The 24,349-nt window shown below is 32.8% G+C and overlaps 2 non-coding genes across 2 annotated transcripts; both read left to right on the top strand.

The window, feature by feature from the left end:
• The first annotated feature begins 6,691 nt into the window (after nt 1-6,691).
• On the top strand, nt 6,692-6,902 carry LOC148266772 (small nucleolar RNA U3). Its single transcript, XR_015818182.1, has one exon. It is a non-coding gene; the product is annotated as a small nucleolar RNA U3 (small nucleolar RNA).
• A 12,537-nt stretch (nt 6,903-19,439) lies between these two features.
• LOC148266771 (small nucleolar RNA R71) lies at nt 19,440-19,546 on the top strand. Its single transcript, XR_015818188.1, has one exon. It is a non-coding gene; the product is annotated as a small nucleolar RNA R71 (small nucleolar RNA).
• The last annotated feature ends 4,803 nt before the right edge of the window (nt 19,547-24,349 follow it).

Raw genomic sequence — 24,349 nt, 5'->3', positions numbered from 1 at the left:
ATCGCGATTTGATTAGGACCGTACGATCATGTTTAAAAAGAGAATAAATTTGGACCATTCGTCGCGTTTAATTACGACCGTCCGATCGCGCCTGAAGAGGGAACGGATCCTGACCGTCCACGAGCGCGGAAACAAATCCAAACCGTCCAATCGCGGGCACACAGATTGCCAGTGTGGCCTCTCGTGTGGCATCGAGTTAGCATGCCTTGCCACATGACGCGCTCCGGTTCGTCGGGGCTGCTGACTAGGCGGTCCTAGGCGATATATTTTTCTTAAATTGTGTTTTTACCTCTAATTTTTTATTTTTCTTTTAAAAATATCCCCCGAAACTAAATTTTTACCTCTTTTTCCTAAAAATTTTTGCAATTTCATCATCCACATATTTTTTTCCTAATTTTTACATTAAACAAAGATTTATAAGTTTAAAAATTATATTTATATATTTTTATTTTTATTTTTATTTTTTAAAAAATTAATCTTGGGCTAAATTTTGAGTCCGAGTATTACAACTCTCCCCTCTAAAAGAAATTTGGTCCCTCAAAATTGTCTCTCTATTACTCAATCAAACAGTTGAGGATACTGGACTCTAAAGTTCAAGTCTGATTCTAGCTCCCATGTGGCCTCTCTCTATGTGTGATTCTGTCATAGGACTTTAACGTAAAGAATTTGCCGGTGGCGGAGTACTCTACTCTTTCAGTCACATTAAATACACACCTTATCCTGAAATCTAAGCAACCCATTGGCAAAGACTCAAAATTCTAAATTTACTCCATGTTCTGCATCTTTCTTGAGGGCTGCTAGGGTGGAATCGGCAGATTGGATTTCTTTTATTCTCTGAATCAATTCAGGCTGAACAGTCAGGTAGACCAAGCATGTAACTCTCTTCAGGTCTTGAAGTTATACTTGTTGTGCAGCCCCTATTGTCTTACATTATGAAACTATTATGTGAGCTAATATACCTGTGTTTTTTCTACTGAGTGCATTGGTTACCACGTTGCCCCTACCCGGGTGATACAAGATGTTGCAATCGTAGTCTTTGAGGAGTTTTATCTATCTTCTATAACGCATGTTGAGATTCTTTTGAGTAAATATGTGTTTTAAGCTCTTATTGTCGGTATAGATATGAAAGGTCTCTCCATACAAGTAATGACACCAAGTCTTTAAGGCGTGGATAATCTCGGTGAGTTTTAAGTCATGGGTGAGGTAGTTTTTCTCATGACTCTTGAACTGCATGGACCCATAGGTTATGACCTTCCTATGCTGTATCAGAACACAATCCAACCCCAGGTAGGAGGCATCACTATAAGCTGTATATCCATATGTCCTGCTTAGAAAGGCCAATACAGGTGCAGTAGTCAAGTACTTCTTCAGTTCTAAAAAACTCTTTTCACAGTCATCGTTCCACTCAAACTTGACGTTCTTCTTTGTGAGCCAAGTCAAAGGAGCAGGTAGACTAAAAAATGCTTCCATAAACCTACGGTAATAACTTGTCATCCCTAGAAAGCTATGAATCTCCTTGACCGATGTTAATTTTTTTCAGCCAAGCACTGTCTTAACTTTTTTTGGGTTCACTGATACTCTATCCCTTGATATGATCTGCCCTAAGAAAGTAGTCTGCTCGAGGCAGAACCCATGCTTACTCAACTTTGCATACAACTTCTTTTCTTTGAGAACCTGCAAAACCTGAGTCAGATGGTGAGCGTGTTCCTCTCTGCTTTTTGAACAGATCAGGATATCATCAATAAATATAATAATGAACTAATCCAGAAATTGTCTGAAAATCATATTCATCAAATCTATGAAGATAGCTGGTGCGTTGGTTAGTCCAAATGGCATGATCAGGAACTTATAGTGTCTGTACCTACTTCGAAAAGCTATTTTGGGAATGTCTTCTGCCTTGATCTTTGCTTGATATAACCTGAACGCAAGTCTATTATAGAGATGACCTGGGTACCCAGCAACTGATCAAAAAGGTCATTGATCCTGAGGAGGGAGTACTTGTTCTTGATTGTGACCCTGTTCAGTTCTCTATAGTTAATATATAACTTTAACGTCCCATCCTCCTTCTTTGCAAATGTGACTCCAGTACTCCAAGGAGACACACTATGTCAGATGAATCCACTATCCTGCAATTCATTGATTTATTTTTTCAACTCCTCAATCTCAACACGACTCATACGGTAATGAGCAACCAAAATAGGTTAGGTGCCTAGCTGAAGATCTATGGTGAATTTAACTTCTCTATCCACTAGCAGTCTGGATAGTTCATGCGGGAACACATCTAGGAAGTCTCGGACTACCAGAATCTCTCAAATACAAATTTTTTTTTTTATGTTTGCCTAGTTAGAGAAAGCAGGCGAGTTAAAGCACTTAATAATAGAAAAAATTACCATAAGAGAATAATGTTTAAAGAATTTTATTAATTTATAAATGACTATTCATTAGGAGGGTTGAATACAAGTTTCTTATGAAAAGAATCTATGGTGGCGTGATACACCGTTAGCTAGTTCATTCCTAAGATTACATCAAATTCTCCCGTATCAATCTCTATTAAGTCCACACTCAATTTCCTATATGTTATATTTATGATACAGACTCTGCATATAACCTCCCCCCAGTAGTGTCATACTCTCAGAAGTAGACACAAATAACACAGAATTAAGTTTTCAGGTAATACATTTAAGTTTGGTGTAAAAATATATGAAACAAATGAATTTGAGACACCAATATTAATCAAAATATGTGCAAAATATTTACAGATAGTGTACGTACTCTATATCACGTCTGGGTTGGCTTCTACATCTTGTTGAGTGAGGTTGTAAGCCTTATCCTGGATAAGAGGTCTGGTCTGGTTCTGATTTCTCGAGCACTCTCTCGCGTAATGCTGGACACTACTACATATACGGCAAGTATTGTTGAGACGATAGCAAGATCGGTCCCCATGATCTTTATCACAGTATTGGCAAGTCCTACCACGTCCTATTGTTGGAATCTGAGGAGGAGCATCAGTTATTGGCCTATTTCTCTTGTTCTGCTGAACATGTGCAATAGGTGCTGGTATGTGGTGTAAAACTCAGGGCCTGAAATTCCCTACTACTAGAGAAAAAATGTGAAGGTTCCTCTCCACTAACTATGTTTTGGCCAGAACGGCCAAGTAAGTATTGAGCTTGAACACATACAGCTGCTGTCTAATCTCAAGACAGAGACCCCACTCTAACTTTCTTACCTTTCTACCCTCATCCATCATGCTCTCAGTGGAATACCGGCCCAACTTTAGGAACTTTCGGGCATTTTCTGATACAGCCATATCACACTGGACCAGGTGTACAAACTCTATTTTTTTCAGATGTCGAAGATGCTCTAGGAGGTACTCTACATTGAATACCATAAAGAATTATTCTCAAGTGATTGGAACGGGCAAGGTGGCCTGTTGAGTTGCCACCAGCGACCTGCCTCTCCCACCAACATATAGGTGGCAAGTATGACTCTCTGTTCGGGAATCACCCCATAACCAGTACTCGGCCTCTTCAAAGGAGGATGCCCCTACAAAGGTAGATAGGTTTAGTTTTTTATATCTCTCAATGTAGTCTAGATCCATCATGGGAGGTAACTGGGTCCCGTAAAAGATGGAATAGATTGTGCTGGAGATGGACTAGATAGCCCTGTGGTGGTACTGGATGATATAGTGGAGGCACTGAATTTTACTGGGGTGATGCCGAGTGATGCAGTTGGGGCACCGAACTATACTGTGGTGGAGTTGGGTGATGCAGTTGGGGCACTGGACCATACTGTGGTGGTGTCGGATGGTAATGTGGAGGAGTAGGGTTTTACCGGGGTGGCTCAGGATCCTCCTTATGCAGGGGTAGCTCAACTTGTGGCAGCGGGGAAGGGTCAGGTAGCTCTCTCCATTCCTCTTGGGCCTGTTAGGCAGCGATGAGTCTCTCTAGCATTTCAAATAGTCAGTCAACATCCTCTCGAAGCGAACCCTCTGGGGATGCTCGATTTAGTGGGGGGTCTTCATCTCCTTATCTATATGTACCTGTATTTCACAAGAAATGGTTGAGTGATGATTCAATTTTTTTTTTTTTTGTGTTTCCTAAGGTTTTTCTGTAGGGAATTATTTTGAGGAATGCAGCTCTAATATCAACTATAACTACCCGAAACTTAAAATGAAATAAATTATAAATAGAATGCGATAGTGAAATAATAAAGTTAGGGTTTACATTTCTTACACAATAATTTAGAATACCCAATAAGACTACGTGAATGACTCTTCTAAAAGAATAAACGAAAAATCAAAGAAATAAATGGAAACTAAACAACTTGGCATCCTATTCGCAACCCTCTTGTGGATCGAGATTTGGATCTTGGTCCTCTAATCTGAAATGGTTAATGAAAGAGTGAGTTACACTTACCCCGTAAGAATGTCACACTACTCACCGATACAGAAATAAAGGTTAGTAAAAAACATAAAAACTACTAATAGAGCTCTTAATTTAAGGAAATTTATTTATCATAAATAAAATTATTTATTACATACTTACCGTAACAAGATTTTTAAAAGCCGACCTATAGGGACAATGGCTCAACAACATTATAGTCTCATATTCAAGTCAGTAAGAATAACAACTTTTCCTTTTTATCTGCCTACTGGTATCCATGGGGGTCCATAGGGATATCCCCACTACGCGTGAATCCATAATAAAACTAACCAATTGTCCCCATAACCCGTCCGGTATGAACACCAAAAATATTATTCCTCAATACTCCATCCGGTATGAGGGTGAAACGGGCCGTCCCCATACCCCAATCCGGTATGAGCGCCAAAATACCAATTCTCGATACTCCGTCCGATATGAGGCGATGCTCACGGTAGGGTTTCATATGTACCCGTTCCATCTATCATCTCTCAAGATATCTAGTAAAACTACTATTTATTCATTCACTTAATCAAGCACTTCCTATTTACATTTAATTTTTAGTTTTACAATTTAACTGTAAATCATATAAGACAAGCATTACATGCCTAAGGAAACACAACTGAATCATCTTACTAATTCCAGTGTATTATTATGTATTTAAAATCTTAAAATCAAACAATCAGTTAAAATAGGACAAACAATGATAAATAACCGATTTTACTCCATTAGTAACCTGTAATTAATTATTGAAGTTTTCTAAATTATGCAAAATACCGTATTATTTATAATTAAAACTTCAATTCTATAACAGAAAATAAGCTGATGGATCTTTACTCGAATTGGTGTTCGAAATACTAAACTTTCAGTTATGCCCACTGACGATCCTCGAGTTTTCTAAATTTTTCTGCAGAGATAGAAACACGGTTCACATACCTAGAAATACCCCAAAAAATCCAAAATCGGTGTCAAAAATACTTTTTTATCCAATTTCGCATTTTCGGCATGGCGGCACCGCCGTGCTCTAGCGACGGAACCACCGCCCACACGACAGTTTACCTCAGACTAGCCGTTTTCGGCAAATTTTGGCCAATTTTGGCTGGTTTTATACTCATCACTGCAAGAAAACACGTTAAGGGGCCTCAGTTGACCGAAAAAAGTCAAAAAATAAAAATTCACCGGCGGTGGAATTTTTCAGGGCGGCAGCTTCGCCGGCTCACTTTCGCGGTTGAACGTTTTTCTTCGATAACCTGTAGAAAACAGAATGGTGAATACAATAGTAGAAAAATCACACGGAACAAGAATAAAAAAGGGGCTCATTGGAGGCGATTTTTAATTTTTCCTGCGGCGGTGCCGCTAGGCTTTATCTACAGTTTTCAGCTCATTCGCCAGTTGTTTTGCTCTGATTTAGCCATGGGGGTGTTCAAAATCAAATTTTGAGCGAATAGAAGTTTTTTTACCTTTTTTGGCAGTCGTAGATGGCTCCGACACGACGGCAGTCGACTCCGTTCTCCAACGACTAGTTCTTCTTCTCCGGCGGGGGGCTGGCGGCTAGGGTTAGAGTTTGGTGTGAAGTGATATATTTATACTCGTCTCCCTTTAATCTTGATCATTCATCGCGTTTGATCTCGACTATTCGATCGCGTTTAAAGGAAAAATAAATTTTGACCGTTCATCACTATTTGATCTGAACCATACGATCGCGTTTAAAGATGGAACGAATTTAGTCCGTTCATCGCGTTTAATCGTAACCGTTCGATCGCGTCTGAGGAGGAAACGGATCGTAACCGTCCATGCGTACGGGAACAAATCCAAACTGTCTGATCGCATGTATGTGGATTGCCAACGTGGTCTCCCGCGTGGCACCGAGTCAGCGTGCCTTGCTATGCGACGTGCTTTGGTTCGTCAGGGTTGCTGACTGGGCAGTCCTACGCGGCACATTGTTTTTAAATTGGGTTTTGACCATCAATTTCTTATTTTTCTTTCGAAAATACCTATCAAACCCAAATTTTCATCCATTTTTTCTAAAATTATTTTCAATTTCATTTTCCACTTATTTTTTTTCTTATTTTTACATTAAATAATAATTTATAAGTTTGAAAATTATATTTATATATTTTTATTTTTTAAAAAAATTAATATCGTACTAAATTTTGGGCCCGGGTATTACATGTCCTCACAAAAGAATGCTTAGAAACCCAAGAGGGGGATGTAATAAAAGTGGCCTCACATAAGACCGTCATAACCCAAGATATGTTCTTGAGCAATAATTTATGACCTTACTTGAACAAAATCTGTTTTATAAGTTCGTATCTCTATGTTCTTGAGTTCTAAGAAGACAGGATTTCATATCTGGTAGATGAATCATAGCTGTGTGATCAAAGTGTGATTAATGACAAAAACCGTTCTTGAACAATTGATGTTGTAGAGGATCGTTCCCAGTTAGGATTTGGTTGGGGTTGTTACCTAATTATTTGACAGACTAATTAAAAATACCCAACTATTTTTTTAGAACACTAAATTATTATTTATAAGTTTAAATTATGATGCCTTAATAATTTACTAAAAATTGACGATGACTTAATGATTTATAAAATATCAAATTATTTATAGTTGATTGACCAAAACCTTAAAAACACATTTAATGTAACTATAATTTATAGTGTAAATTGTAAAAGCAGGTGAAGAAAGTATTTGATATAACTGTCGTAAATTGTAAAAGTGTTATTAAAATAATTTATTGAGTGAAAATATGTTTATTAAGAAAATATTAAGTATTTGGTATAAATAGTTGTAAAAAGTAATGTCAAAACAAAAATAATACATTTGGTTAAAATCGTTGCTGATGGTGTAGAAACTTTGTTAGAATAAAATATTAAAATAATATAAAATTAATTATATATATACAAATATGTATTTATATATTAAAATACATACAATTTCTTTGTTATATTCCCTTTATCAGAATTTATTCATACTCTAACTAACTATATGTGTTGTATATTTATTAATGAAGAGAATGGATCCTCCCATCCAACTACATAGAGTGGGAATGTAACATCTCAAGTACTCAGTTGTCAAGGAAGGATGACAATGGAATGAGTATTATCAAAATCCCAATTTGAATACTTCTATAAAAAAAAAAAAAAAAAAAAAAAATTTAAATTCAGAGTATATTTGAATTATTTTAATCATGTTGAGTTTAAAGGTTATTTAATTTGAATTTAATCCGGTGGTTTTTACTTATCAATATAAATAAATATGATTATATTTATTAATATAAAATATTTTTTCATATATTTATGATAATAAATATTAAAAAATATATATATACATAGAGAGTCAAGATATATAATATAAACTCAATTCGATTTGAACTTGTACTTTAATGAAAAAAAATCATATTGAATTAAATTTAAACAAATCGAATTAAGTGAGTTATGGTATAAAACGTTATTTATATTATCTTTAATTTGATTAAATTCGAGCTTTATATCATTTTTTTTCTTTTTTTATTGATCCAATGTTATTTGATTATCAAGATTAAAAACGATATTTCATTGATGGGTGCTTTTAGGAGGATCATAGACTTTTCTTGCTAAAGTTTCAAAGGGGCGCCAAATTTTGGCTATATTTCTTCATTAACAGAAGTAAATCCACTTCCCCAAATATAAAATATCAAGGAGGACCCAAAAATCAACAAGAGCTTTTACCAAAGCCAATCTAGGCCACTGTCTCTATGATGAAATTTTATTACTCAGTCAGAGTGTTATGTGGCGGTAGAAATATTTAAATTTTTGAATACGATCATTTAGTCAATTTTTCAAATTATCGAAATGTTTTGAAATTGCACATAAATTGACATGGGCAAAAAAAAAAAATAAATAAATAAAAGTAATTTAAATATTTCCCCTCTTTCCATTTTTAACTCTGGGAACATTATGAGACAAAATTATGTCTTTTCCAGCATGACAATTCCCAAAGGGAAGTGTATTTGGGAGAGATGGGTTTAAGCACTTGCTGGAGGAACCGAGCCCGTGCCGTGCTTCTTCTATTCGTTTCCAAATTTTCCAGTGCCCCGCCCCATCCCTTTCTCCTTCTCAAGTGCTGTAGAATAGAAAAGATTCAAACGAGAACAATAACCACTGTGATAAATCTCAAAATTATGGGTAAATTAAATTTGAATTTCTTTATTTATTTTTTTTCGATAGGAGAATTTATCATTAATTAATTTATTATAATTATTATTATTTATTTTGATCAAATAATATTAGAGTATGATCACAAGTTAGATTCGGTTCCTTGTCTTTCGGATAATTAAAAAATCAAATCCATTATTTCATTTATCTCAATTAGCACAAAACTATAATTATTCGATCAACTATTTTTGAAGTAAATTTTCTTGTAATTTTTTATGCAAAAAATATTTTAAAATGTTCTTTTAGAGATAAAAGGAGTTAGAAGAAAATTTAGAGTCAAAAATTATTTGTGTAGAAAACAAAAACAACAGGTCATGTAATGAAATACGTGACAAAACATGTATGGAAGTATGTAATTACATACCTTAAGATGTAAACATCACATTTATCGTAACCTACATTATGCAAACACGCATTTTTGTACGTTCTATGTATGTTTAATGTACAAAATATTTCTTTTGTGCCTAACAAATAGTTTGATTTTCATACTGTAAGTAATTTTTCGTAACTTTGAAGAGGGAAATTTCAATCTTCAAAGTAAAAACCTCTCTACTTTTTCTTAAGCTTAAAGTTTGAATCTTCTTGTACTTAGTTTTGCTATCTTAAATAAGAGATTTCTTGAGTTAATATTTAAAGGTTTCTTTGGACTTTTAAATATTATAAATATATTCTGTAATATAATCAATCTTATGTCGACATGGCAAAATCTACTTTAGAATCCTTACAAGAGCTGAGAATGGTAAGATTTTTAGGTATGTGTCTATGTTTTAATGTTTCCTCATTAAAATCATATGCAAGCATGCGTGTTCCCTAGATAATTGATGCTAAACCATCTGACTACATTAGTCACACACCACAATTATATATTAAAATCACATAAAATATTATTTTTTAAGTTATATTACCTAATGGTGTAAAGACTGATGTCTCACATATTGATATAGTCAAGTAAGGAAATAGTTCTTAACGATATATTGTGTGTGCCATCATTTAATTTTAATTTAATTTTTGTAAGAAAGCTAACACAAGATTGTAAGTTCTGTTTGATTTTTTCATAAAAATATTGTATTACCTAGAACCTTATGACTTGGAGGACAATTGAAATGTGGGGAATTAAAAATGTATTATACTAGTTCAGTTCTACCGTACCATTAAAAGAGATAACCGGACCATCCTTCATAGGTGCAACTTGAGCCCTAGAGGAACGAGTATGACACTATAGACTTGGACATCTTTCATAGTCTAAGTTAATTTTTCAATAAAATATATTAAAAGCAGACAATTGTAAACTTTATTATGTTTACCCTCTACCTAAGATGCATAAAGTTCCTTTTGATAATTGTAATAATAGAGCTTTGAAAGGTTTTGATTTAATTGATTGTAATATTTGGAGACTATGTAATAAGACATCTTACAATGATGATAAATGTTTTTCTTTTATCAATTCTTGATGACCATAGTAGATGTACTCGGGTTAATTTGATAAAAAAACAAGGTTAAGACCAGCTTGCCTTACAACATTTTTATGTGCTTGTTGAAACCTAATTTAATAGGAAGATGAAAGTGATCAGAAGTGACAATGACAAAGAATTCGAGATGAAGAAATTTTATGCCGAGAAATGGGTTCTGCATCAAACTTTCTGTGTGGAGACACCACAACAGAATGGTAGAATTAAAAGGAAGCATCAACATATTATCAATATTGTGAGAGTGCTAAAATTACAAAATGGCTTACACACAAGATATTGGAGTATAATCTCATTAAAAGAATTCTCCCACCAGTTATAAATAACAAAACAATTTTGAGATATTGTATGGAAAGTCACTAGGATATAACCATTTGCGAATTTTTGGGTGTTTAGCCTTTGCATCCACCTTAACAGGGAACAGACACAAGTTTGATGTAAAGGCCAAGAAATGTATATTTCTGGGGTACCCTTTTGGTACCAAAGGATACGAGCTGGAAGATATTAAAACATGTAATATTATCATATTAAGAAATGTTATCTTTTATGAGCATGTATTTCCTCATGAGGACAAAAGCTGGATGAAGACATCAGGAACCTTGATAGGATCAAGGCATGAGTCCATAACCACAACAAGAATGGACGTCGTTCCAGAATTGGAGATAATAACTAGAGGAACACAAAGATAAGAGTAGGACACTCTGTTTAAGATATTTTGCATATATTTTCTGATTTTATGCAGAATGGTTTTTTGTAGATATTTTATAATTTTATGTAAAATAGATTCCTGCTTTTGTTAATTTGTTATTAGTGGCAGAATTTCTAGAGATTAGGTGAGGATTTTAGCCTTTCAATTTAGTTGTAAGCTTATATAAAGGCTTGTTCAGTTCTCGAATAAAATGCAGCAGATTGCAACAAGTTTTTCTGCAATTTTGTGTGTCTTTAATCTACAAAAGTTCTATTCTTTCATACTATGTTTCTTAAATTATTCCAACAATTTTGATATCAAAGCCAAAATATTGAGTTTGTAAGGGAAGATAAACACGTAAGGTGAGTGAAACAAAAGAGCAGAAGGTCATGGCTAGCAATGGGAATGCAATGAGTGCTACACAACCACTTATTCCCATTTTTAAAGGAAAATGTTATGATTATGGAATACAAAAATGATAATTCTACTAAAATCTCAAGATTTTTGGGACTTGGTATAACATAGCTACGCAGGTCCAGATGAATAAAGCAAATTAAGGGACAATAAGAGGAAATACTTCAAGGCCTTAGTAATCATTAAACAAGATATCCATGACAACATCTTCTCATATATTGCAACAACAACCTCATCAAAACAGGCTTGGTTGATTCTACAGAAGGAGTTTCGAGTGATTTAAAGGTGATCATGGTGAAATTGCAATCACTTCGACATAATTTTGAGACCTTGGTTATCATTGCAAGAGATATGACCATATAAAAGCTTATTGTTAGTATAAAGATCAACAAGTGAATTACAAAGCAGAGAATAGAGAAGAAAGTAAGCTTTTTATGGCTCATTTTGCTACTAAAAATACTTCAAGTGATGTGTTTTTTTATAGATAGTGACTGTTTAAATCACATGACTAGCACAAAATCCTTGTTCAAAGAGCTTGATGAAACGCAAAAGGTAAAGGTTCAACTTGGAAATGGAAAAGAAATTCAAGTTGAGGGGAAAGGTACGGTGGCATTTGAAATTAGCAATGGTAAAGTAAAACTCATGCATGATGTTTAAATTGTACCTGATTTGGGATATAGTTTATTGAGTGTCAGACAACTAATGGCTGGAGGTTTATTCAATATTATTTGAGGATGGTGCATGTGTTATTAGAGACAAGAAATCAGGACAGGTGATGATCAATGTCAACATGACTCAAAACAAGATGTTCTCATTGCAAGCCTTAAGTGTGAAGGATCTGGTTCTTGTTGTTGCCTGATTAGATGACTTGCAGTTATGGCATCTTCGGTATGGGCATCTGCATATCAAAGATCTGAAATTGCTGTGACAAAGGTATGGTTCTTGGGTGCTAAAAATTAATTTTATTGAGTTGTGTGTAGGGTATATTTATGGGAAACAAACTAGAAAATCATTTCTAGTAAGAAATGGTTGTACTGCTTCAAAGTGTCTCAAATTAATACATGTTTGTTTATGTGGACTTATGCATACTGCATATACTTTGGTGGGAGTCATTATATTTTGCTATTTATTGATGTTTGTAGTCGCATGGGTTTGATTTATTTTTTAGAAAATAAGTCGGAAACATTTTATAAATTCAAGTACTTCAAATCTACCATTGAGAAACAAAGTAGTATTACATTAAATTTTTTTGCACCAATAGATATGGAGAGCTTTTGTCCATAAAATTTCAATCTTTTTTTTGCGTGTGAAAAACATGACATTCATAGGGAGTTGACAACCCCTTACACTATGGAGCAAAACGGTATCTTCGAGTGGAAAATTTGAATTTTTGTGGAGATAGCGAAAAACATGTTACAAGGAAATGGGCTATCCAATCTATTTTGGGTTGAAACTACAGCAACATCAATTTATTTATTGAATCTGTCTCCCGTAAGGGATACCATGAATCAAACTCTATTTAAAGCCAGACATGGTAGAAAACCATTTGTAAGTCACTTAAGGATTTTTGTGTGAATTACTTATGCTTTGGTAAATTTTCAATTTCTTTATAAACTTAACGAGAAATCTGAAAATTGTATTTTTATTGGTTACTGTACAAACTCTAAAGCATATAGATTATATAATCTTTTTAGTGTCCAACTTTTAATTAAGAGAGATGTATAGTATTTGACAAAAACGTAGGTGGAATTGGCATATAAGTATGAGAAAAAACAACAAATTCCTCTCGGAATCTTTCTAAATAAAATTCAAGAGTCAACTCCTACAAATTCACTAACTAGTTCCTTTATGGCATCACAAAATTCATCAAACTCAATATCACCAAGTTGAAATTCTTCAACATATGAGATGCCACCTAGGAAGTTTAGATCCTTGAGAGACATATATGAATCTTGCCAATTTGCTCTTACTATTTCAAATCCTATAACTTATGAAGAAACAACTGAAAACAAAAAAAGAATGGTAACAAGCAATTATGGAAAAATTGACAACAACTGAAAAAAAATTGAACATGGGAAATGGTGGACTTACTGCAAGGGAAAAAATGCTTTTAGTTTAAAGTGGGTGTTCAAAATAAAATCTTGTGTTGATAGAAGTATATAAAAGCACAAAACTCGACTTGTGGTAAAAGGTTATGCACAATAACATGGTATTAATTTTGAAGAAACTTTTTATTTGGTGGCTCACTTTGAAATTGTGAGAATTGTCTTCACATTAGCTGCACAATTACAATGATTGTTTAATTTAAGTTGAAAATTTTAAATTGTGATTTATAAGAAGAGGTTTATGTAACCCAACCAGAGGGTTTCATAATTCAAGGCAAAGAGAAGACGGTGTACAAATTGAGGAAGACATTGTACACTTTGAAATAAGTGACGCGTGCATGGTAGAGTGAAGTTGATGAATATTTCAACAAAATGGATTCTTGAGGAGTGAGATGAACCCACTCTATTTGAAGAAAGAAGGTAAAAATAATTTTATCATTATTTGTCTTTATATTGATGACATCATTTATACAAACTTCTCTAATTATCTAGAGACTAAATTTAAATCACATATGATGCATGAGTTTGAAATATCATATATGGGTCTGCTACATTATTTTACGGGTCTTGAAATTCAATAGGCTAAAGACGAAGTTTTTATTTTCCAAAAAAAATATGTTAAGGATTTCCTTAAGAAATTCGGTATGATTAATTGAAAATATGTAGCTACATCCATGAATGTCAATGAAACATTGTAACGTGAAGACGGGAGAGAGATGACTGATGCTAGAAGGTTTAGAAGCCTAGTTAGAAGATTAATTTATTTAACTCAGACTCGACTTAATATTACATTTTCTATTGCTGTAATTTATAAGTTTATGCAAAGTCCATCAAAATTTTATTTTGGAGCAGCAAAGCAAGTCTTGCATCATGCTGTTGAAATTTCCACTTTCAGTTTATATGGGTTCATGAATAGTGACTAGGCTAGTTCATTGGATGATAGATGGAGTTTTTTAGCAAATCTTTTTGCTTTTGGATCAGGAGTAATCATTTGGAGCTCAAAGAAGCAAGCCACTACAACATTATTGATGGATGTTTTCGCAAGTGCACGAAATTGATTAAATAATAAAGTAATAAGTAGAGTATAGTCCTACAAAGATTATGTATCAAATACCAAAATTGTAGAAAATTTTACTATTATATAGAAATCAAAATTAAATTTTTGTAAAAATTAAAATAACTTAATCAAAATAAAATAATTAAATTTGAAAAACTATCAACAGAGATGCACCAGAGTAATTTTTTCACCTGAATATTGGGTATATTTGAGTTTTAATTTTGTAATCGATTTAATTTAGCCTGGAAGTTCGCACTATTCTAATATACTTTCGGTTTTCCTCCCAGTATTTTCTTAGTCTATCAATTAACAAATGCTAATGTTTTATAAAAATTATTAATTTGATTCAATTAAATATGTGATAATTCGGTTTCTTCATGTCAATTCGATTATGTTCCTCCCATTCAAATTACAATTAATGCTTAACAATATCTGTCTAATTAATAGAATTTCACTCCCACTACTTTAAAACCATCGATCGTAAATCAAGTCGTGAGTTGGTCAATTCTTCCTTTTCTCTTCTTTTCTTTTCAATCTTTTTTCTTTTTCTCTTTTCTTCATCAAAGCACATGCATCACAAATTTTTACTCATTAAATTGATTTTTAACTCACATTTTTGTAAAAATTCTTCTAAGTTAAGTAAAAAGGATATTAAAATAATGATCAAAATACAATACATTAAATACCCCCAAACTTAAATTTTCGCTTGTAAAAGAAACACTTAAAAGCACAATTTTTTACCATGTTCATCTATTTAGCTTGATAATATTAAAATTCTATTCCTTTCTTGCAATTGTTAGTTAGTTGAAAATTTAAAAAAAAATGTTGCAAAATAAAAATAGACTATTAGTTCTTATGTCTCTCAACAAAATATGTATAATTTCAACTCATAAGTTCGTTTTCTAAGTCTCTATCATTGATTCATAAATTATACTTTGTTTAAACTTACCTTTTTGTTATTTCAACTAAGGTGGTGAACTTAACACTTCACTATTTTTTTCTTACAATTTTTTTCTTTATTAGTGCGTTTTATACACCATCTCACACTTTTACCTGCATATATGTTTTTATATGCATACACTCTTCCCTTCCAAATATGCATACCTTTTTTCAAATTTTCTTGTCTTGCCCCATCCTCTTTTTGATCATTCTCTTCATTTGATTTGGTTGCTTCTTGGACATTAATGTCTTTTTCTATCTTGGGGAGCCTTTTGGACACATACTTATTAATTATATCAGGATTAAAGAATTTATCAGTTTCCAAAGGAAATTTTGTATAAAGACCCAAAACTTAAATAGAAATAAAGTTATAAATTAAATGCGGAAGCGAAATAATAGAAGTAGACTTTACATTTCTTATACCATACTTTAAAATGCCTAATAGGATTAAGAGAATGTACATTCTAAAAGAACAAACGAAATTTAAAGAAATAAACGAAAGATAAATAACTAAGCAATTATAGGACGATCTTCATTAGCTCTTGAAGGGTGTTCGGATGGTAAACTTTTCACAACTCCATTGTTAATTGGGATCTAAATCTTGGTTTTCTTGATATGAAATAGTTAATGAAGGAGTGAGCTACACTAGTCTAGTAAGAATATCATATTAATCATAAATACGGAAAACTGAAGATTGGTAAAAATAAGAAAAAAATCAATGGAGGGCCCTTAATTTGATGTAAATTTATTTACTATAAAGAAAGACATTTATATTCATATATTATTATTTATCACATAGAAGATTAATAAGAAATGATTATTTTATATTTTTACCCACTTACTAATATCTCTGGAGGTTCATATGGATGTCATCCTACTCATGAACCTAATATCCAATTAAACAATTAACCAGCCATCCCCATACCCCGTTCGATAATGGGCGCCAAACATTCCATCACATCGATACCCCATCCGGTATGAAGGTAAACCATATCTCCTAAACTTTACTGGTAAGGGACTTTTCAACCTCGTTCGACTAAGATAACATTCACGGTAGGATTCTCTATGAACTGAGCCATCCACTCTTTTTCGGGTACCTAGTAAGTCTTTTCCATACAGATTTCTATCAGTATAATAATCAATCAAGCAATAACTGTATCTCATTTTATATTTACAGTTCATTTAGATAACAATAGAATTTAACATAACCAAATAATCAAAAAGACCCTAAAAATCATCAATTAAGTTACGCATAGTATAATAGTAACTAAATATAGGCAATACAAGAAAATAAATAGAAAATCGAAATGACCATGAACTAACTAGTTCCGGCTCTACTAGTGACCTGTAATTATTTTTAAGATTATTTAATTTTTTATAAAAATACACAATTATTAATTATTAAGCCTCAATTTATTGTAACGGAGAAAAGGATAAGGGATCCTTTCCCGAATTGGTGTCTAAAACACTAAATTTTCTTGTGGAGATTAAAACACACTTTACATACCTAAAAATACTCCAAAAAAGATTCAAAATCAGTACTAAAAATCTTTTCCAACCAATTTCAGGGTTCCAGCACGGCAGCACTGCCGTGCTCTAGCGACGGCACCACCGCCTGCCGCGGTGGTTTGCCTCGATCTGACTATTTTTGGCCTGTTTTGGCCGATTTCGGCTGCCTTTATACATATCCCTGCGAAAAAATACGTTATGGCTCCTCAGTTGGCAAAAAAAAATCAGAAAACGGAAACCTACCGGTGGTGGAATTTTTCGGGTATGGCAGCTCCACCGGCTCATCTTCGCAGCTGTAATTTTTTTTTCGGTCAACCTGTAGAAAATAGAACAGTGAACACAACGGTGAAAAAATCGTACGAAATGAAAAACAAAAAAGGGCTCATAGGAGGAGGTTGCGAGAACCGCCGCGGGCTTTGCCTACGATTTTCAGCTCACTCGCTGTTCATTTTGCTTCAATATAATCATAAGGTGCTCAAAATCGAATTCCAAGCAAGTAGGAGAATTTTTACCTTTTTTGGCAGTTGGAGGTGGCTTCTGTGTAGCAGCGGTCAGCGATCGGCGATTGGCTCCCTTCTCCGGCGACTGGTTCTTCTTCTCCGGCAGGAGGTTGGCAATTAGAGTTTGGGTTTAGTGTGATGCGAAATATTTACACCCATATCGCATTAATTTGGGCCGTTCATCGCATTTGATCTCGACCATTCTATCGCGCCTAAGGAGGAAATGAATCTGGACCATTCATCGCATTTGATTTCGACCATCCGATCGTGTTTAAAGAGAAAATGAATCTGAATCGTTCATCGCGATTTAATTTTAATCGTCCGATCGCGTTTAAAGAAAAAAAATTTGGGTCGCCCACGCGTGCGGGATCGATCCTACGCTGTTTGGTCATGGGGCAAGCGAATCGCCCGCGTGGCATCTCACGTGGCATCAACGTCAACATGGCTTGCTATGCGGCATGCTCCGGTTCGTCGGAGTTACTGACTGGGCGGTCCTACGTGGTAAAATTTTTTTTAATTATACTATGACCCTCAGTCTTCAATTTTTCTTTTAAAAATACTATCCGAACCCAAATTTTCACCTCTTTTTCAAAAAATTATTTTCAATTTCATTGCTAACCTATTTTTTTCTATAAATTCAACAAAAATTAAAATAAATTAAATTAAAAATAAATTTTTATATATTTAAAATGTTAAAATTGATCCCGGACCAAATTCTTGGCCTGGGTATTACTTTTGAGGCATGAAAAATATTAAAAGTTACCTTTTAGTCCTTAATTTGCAATATTAACTTACCATCCTACACATCAATTAATATTCTTCTTGTTGTGAGGAAGGTCTCCCAAGTACAAGTGGAACGTCTCTATTAACTTCCATGTCTAAAACTACAAAGTCGACAGAAATATAAAGTTCTCCACCTTTATTAGCACATCCTTTACTATTCCCAAATGATATCTCACTAATTTATCTACTAGTTGTAATGATATTATTGTGGGCTTCATCTCGCCAATACCTAACTTTTTAGACACATAATAAGACATTAAGTTAATACTAGCACCAAGATCACAAAGAATATTTTTAAAATGAGAATGGTCAATATTTCATAGTATAGTAAACCTTCCTAGATCTTTCACTTTTGACGGTAGCTTATTCTAAATGATGGCATTGCACTCTTGATGAGCATATAGTCGCATGATCTTCCAAACTCTTCTTTTTTACTAGAATCTCTTTAAGAAACTTCGTATACTTTGGCATTTGAGTAAGAGCCGCTGCAAAAGGAATATTAATGTAAAGTTTTTTTAAAAAAATATATCAAGAAATTTAAGGAAATTCTTATCTTCATAATGCTTTTTGAGGCATTGTGGAAATGAAACAGGTGGCACATAGGGCTTGAGCACAACTTGCTTATTCTTCCCTTCTTGCTCCAGCTTTTCTTTTTCAACATTTTTCTCTTTGGTTCCTTCATCCACTCTTGCATCATCCACTTTTGGATTCATCTTGGTGTTACTCGATAAAGTACCTTGAACTCCCATTGATCATGTTTTCTAATTGCCCCATTTGGATTTCCAAGTTCTTGATTGATGGTTACTGGTTTTTCAGCATTAGCTATTGATTCTGAATGATTGCTTTAGTCTTCGTTGCAAACTCTGTTGTATTCTTGTGAATGACCACAATCATATCTTCAAGTGAGACCTTTTCTTGAGGTTGAAATCTTGGGGAAAGCTCGACCACATTTTGTTGATTCCTCCATAAAAAAATTTGGATAATTTCTCATCCCAAGATTATATGTATTAGAGTATGGATTGTAAACTTACTTGCTCCGCTTCATGTCCTTAAAAAGGATCATCAAATAAACCCTGCACATGAGAAAATATTAGCACTCTTTTAATCAATTTTCTTAAATAAAGAATAAGTTTTTACATTAAGAATAGTTAAAGCATCAATCTCATATAATCCAAAATTCATTTTGAGTTAACATCTTTCTGTTGGCCATTGATAGTTTTCAATGATCATCTCTTCTAATAATTCATAAGCATCATCTATGGACTTCCCCATCAAAGCACCCCCAGCAGCTGCATCGATTGTAATCTTGGTTTGGTGGCTCAATTTGTTGTAAAAGATTTGAACCAACAACCACTTAGGTAAACCCATGATGAGGACATCATCTAATCAATTTCTTGCATCGCTCTCGTGCCTCATACAATGTCTCTCCATTCGTTTCATAAAAATTAGTGACGTCATTTCTCATCTTTGCTGTTTTGACTAGAGGAAAAAACCTTAACAAATTTTTTGAGTTAAGTCTTCCCATATAGTAATTGTACACATAGGAAGAGAATGCAACCAATTTTTAACTTTATCTCTTAAAAAAAAAAGAAAGAGCCTAAGTTTATTGCATCACTAGAAACACCATTCTACTTAAACGTATCACAAATTCTAAAAAGTTAGAGAGATGTGCATTAGAGCCATCATTTGGAAAACTCGCAAATTAAATTGAGATTTGAATTGTTTGAATAACCGTAGATTTGATATTGAAGTTATTAACATTGATACTCAGTCGAACGATGTTGGATGACACTCCTACAAGTGAGGGAATAACAAAGTCCTTGAGTGCTCTCTCGTTATTGTCATTCAAAACATCCCCTGCTCGTCAAATTTCTTTGTGTTCATTCATCTCAACTCTTATTGTCTTTTTGCTGCTAAGCGTTCTCTTCTCTCTCAATTTAGTTGTCTACGAGTCTTTTCGATCTCTGAATTTTTATGAATCTATTCTGCATTATTCGATTGACTCATATACCAACTGAAAACAGAAAAAGAAATTACATAATTTACTCATAAAAATAAAAGACAACAAATAAATAAACAAAATAAAAAATACAGTTAAAGTAAAGACAATAAATAAATAAAATTAAAATTAAAATTAAAATACAAATAAACTAAAAAATAAATAAATAAACTCTACATTAATAATAGAACTCTTAGTATTGATATTGATGCTAATAATCCCCTACAACAACGCTAAAAACTTGATGGGTGAATTTGTTAGTACACTAAATTGTTCAAGTAATAAAGTGATAAGTAGAGTATCTCTCACATGAATTATGTATCAAATACCAAAATTGTAGAAAATACTACTATTATATAGAAATTAAAAAGACTTTTATAAAAATTAAAATAACTTAATTGAAGTAAAATAATTAAAATTAGAAAAATTATCAACGAAGATGTGCTAGAGTAATTGATTTCACTTGAATTTTTAGTATATTCGAGTTTTAATTTCGTAGTCAATTTAATTTAATTTGTAATGGTCAAAGTATTTTAATGTACTTTTAGTTTTCTTCTGAGTATTCTTTAAGTCTATCACTTAATAACTGTTAACTTTGTAAACCAATTATAAATTTGATTCAGTTAAATATGTAATAATTCGATTTATCCCCGTCAACTCAATTATATTATTCCTGTTCTATTTGCAATTAATGTTTAACAATATATGTCTAATTAATAAAATTTTATTTCCTCTATTCTAAAACTATTAATCACAAATTAAGTTATGAGTTGGCCAATTCTCACAACCAAATTAAGTTCAATATTTCTAAATTACAATCAGAAAAAAAAAAGTTAAAAATTAAACCACAAATTTAATTTTGATTTAGACCACGTCAATTACTCTAACGAAAAAAAAAAAATTAAGAAGCAAGAATTATATTTGAGAAAAATATAATTATATAATAATTAAAAATAAATATTTGAAAATTTTCATTCAAATTTTATAGAAAATTCCTGAAATTTCTACCAAAAAACATATGCTAATTGAAAATATATTACTTAATTATCTATTTTCTCTTCATTTTTTTTTTTTTATCTCAACTGCTTCCTCCACCCGTGTCTACTCTTCGGTGCCACTTCTCCTTCTACGCTTAGCTTCTGTGTCTGCTTTTGCAAGCTCGCTCCACCAACATCCTTATCTCCAAGTTTTCTACTTTTTTGGTTCTTCCCTAAGTCTCCACCAAGCTCGCAGTTGTTTTTCTGCCACTTTCGCGTTGAATCTACACCAGCTCGCATCTCTAGGTCTCCCATCAAGCTCCCCCCCTCTCTCCTGTCAAATCTCGTCCTTTTTGCAGGCAGTAAAAGGTTGTGTTTCATCCTTTCGCGCACATCATCATTTCCTTTTCTAGCTACCTCTTTGTGTTTCTGCAAATTTTTTTTTCATAATTCAAAATGACACCGTTTTCATCGCTGCCATTTCAAGCTCCCACAACAACATCGTTGGAGTGTTGGTTTTGGGCTGAGTTGCTACTGTGGGTCTAGGCCGACTTCTTCCTCTTCCTTTCTTTTTCTCTTCAGGCTTTTGTTTTTTGTTTTCTTCGTCAAACCACCTGCATCACAAATTTTTACTTGTTAATTAATTTTTAACTCACATTTATTCAAAACTTCTTCTTAGTTTAAGTAAGAAGAATATTAAAATTATGATCAAAATAGAGTGCATGAACAATGCTCATCAGAAGTTGAGGATATAGCAACCACTTCAGTAGCTTGTTAGGCCATTTGGGTAAGGAGGATGCTAGCAGAATTATAGTAAAAGTAGGAAGGAGCCACATAGATATTCTTTGATAACAAAGCAGCAATTTCCATGACAAAGAATCCAACTTTTAATAGCAGAACAAAGTATGTTGACATTCGGTTCTATTTTATTCGTGATTTGGTTGCTAAGGAGGAGATTATTTTGAAATACTGTTGCACAAAAAGAGGAATTGGATGATATACTTAATGAAGCATTATCTAAAAAAAAAGGTTAAATCTATTTTAGAAATAATCTCCTTGGTGAATGCAATTTTGAATCAAGGGAGAGTGTTGAAAATTGATTCAAAAATTAGTAAAAAATATATTGCAGATACTTCTTGATTTTATGCAGAATACTCTTCTGCAGATATTTCCTAATTTTATACAGAATAGTTTTCCTTTTGTTAATTTGTTATTACTGGCAGAATTTATAGAGATTACTTGAGGATTTTTAACCTTTACTTTGGCTGTAATCCTATATAAGGCATGTTCAATTCTAGAATAAAATGCAATAGATTGCAACATGTTTTTATGCAATGTTATGTGTCTTTGATTTGCAGAAATTCTCCTCTTTATTACTATGTTTCTCAAATTGTTCCAATAATGGAGAGTCTAAAATACTTCATTGAGATCCAGGTTGCCAGATCTAAAAAGGGAAGACATACCCGTCAAAGAAAATATGCATTAGATTTATTAAAGGATGCAAGTGTTGTATAAAATATTCGCACTACCCTTAGAATGTAATAGTAAATTGCATAGAGATTTTGGTGAACCAATTGAGAACCCAATGATCTACATAAGAACAAACAGAAATCTTATGTACTTACGATTAACTAGATCGTATTTGTCTTACATAGTGTAGGTGTTGAGTCAATTTATGAAAAGCCATAGAAGTGATTATCTTAATGCTACCTATAAAGTACTGAAGTATAAAAAAGTACACTTGAAATAAAATTTATTTTAATGGAGCCCCTATAATTTAAGATTAAATGCATATACTGATAGTGATTGAACAAGATGACCTGATACAAGAAGATCCATCACAAGATAATATGTACTCCTTGGGAGCTCCTTAATATCTTAAAAATCAAAGAAGCAACATATTATTTCACCTGCTATAGAAGCATAATATAAAAAGATGACAAATGCATGCTGCAAATTAACTTGGATTAGATATCTCTTGGAAAGTCTTGGAATCGAACATTTGGAAACAATAATGCTCTATTGTAATAACAACGCAACCCTTCATATAGCCGTCAATCAAGTTTATCATATGTACACAAAGTATATTAAACTAGATTATCATTTGATCAGAGAAAATATTCAAAATGGAAGCGTAATAACAAAACATGTCAGTAGCAATCAACAGTTCGTAAATATCTTCACCAACACTTTATCTAACTGGCTACTCAAGCAACACATGATCAAACTGACAGAAGAGAACAACTACTCTCCATCTTGAGGGAGGATGTTATTAGGCCCCAGGCCTAACATCTGTAGGCCCGTAGGTCGAAATCCAACGGCCCAAGTTGTGAGCCAAAAACTCGGATACACTCAACATCAAAACACATCGTTTCATTAACTAAGGAGATGATTTAGTGCATTGCGGGTGTGCATCTCACCAAAAACTCTAATATCTTTTTCTTCTTTGTTTTCAGTCGTTGACACCAGAAACCTTGGGGTTTTTGCTTTTTTTCTTTTTTTTTAGGTGATCAGCTCGAGTTCTTTATGTTCTGTTGTAGCAAATCACCTCTCTAATGGAGTAGAGGTATTATCTATTAGTTTTATTTTATTTCACTAATGTAATAGACTATTATCAACAAAATTAGAAATTAATCGATTTTTGGTGTATATAAAATAGAAGAGCCTTAATTTATTGCACTAGTTTGTTTGAAAATTCTAGTAAGATAAAAGAACACAAATTATTTCATTAAATAAAACTATATTTATGTTAAAAATATGCATGAAAATATTCATAAATCTATAAAAATTCACTCTAATATTATAAATAAAATAAAAATATAAATTATTTTATAAAATAAGAGGAAAACAGTAAGTATAAAGCAATTTTCTCGACGGTGAAACCATAAAATACTTAGACAGTATTTTTAAGTAATAAGAATTCTTATATGTAATTTTGATTTTTAAAAATAAAATAAAATAAAAATAAAAATAAGATATTTTTGATTGAATTGATAATAGATTTTTTAATTATAAAAATTTAAAAAAATAAATAATTAAATTAGATGATATATACCAATACCTAAAAAATAAAAAGACGTAATTAAAATTAAAAGATTTAAGGTCTACAATTATTTAAGTCTTCATTTAAATTTTGATTCTTATTTAAAATAAAATAATATATTATATAAAAAAAAATACCATTAAAAATGTTCAGAACTAAAAGGTATGATGATTGGAGAAAATAAAAGCAAGTGGTGTGGGTTAATCACATGGGAAAGTCATTTAAGCACGTGCCCGACACAAAGTTATTTCT

Source organism: Carica papaya, chromosome 3, assembly GCF_054855325.1.
Source record: "Carica papaya isolate Zhongbai chromosome 3, ASM5485532v1, whole genome shotgun sequence".
Taxonomy (NCBI): domain Eukaryota; kingdom Viridiplantae; phylum Streptophyta; class Magnoliopsida; order Brassicales; family Caricaceae; genus Carica; species Carica papaya.
This window is presented reverse-complemented; position numbering and strand designations above follow the sequence as displayed.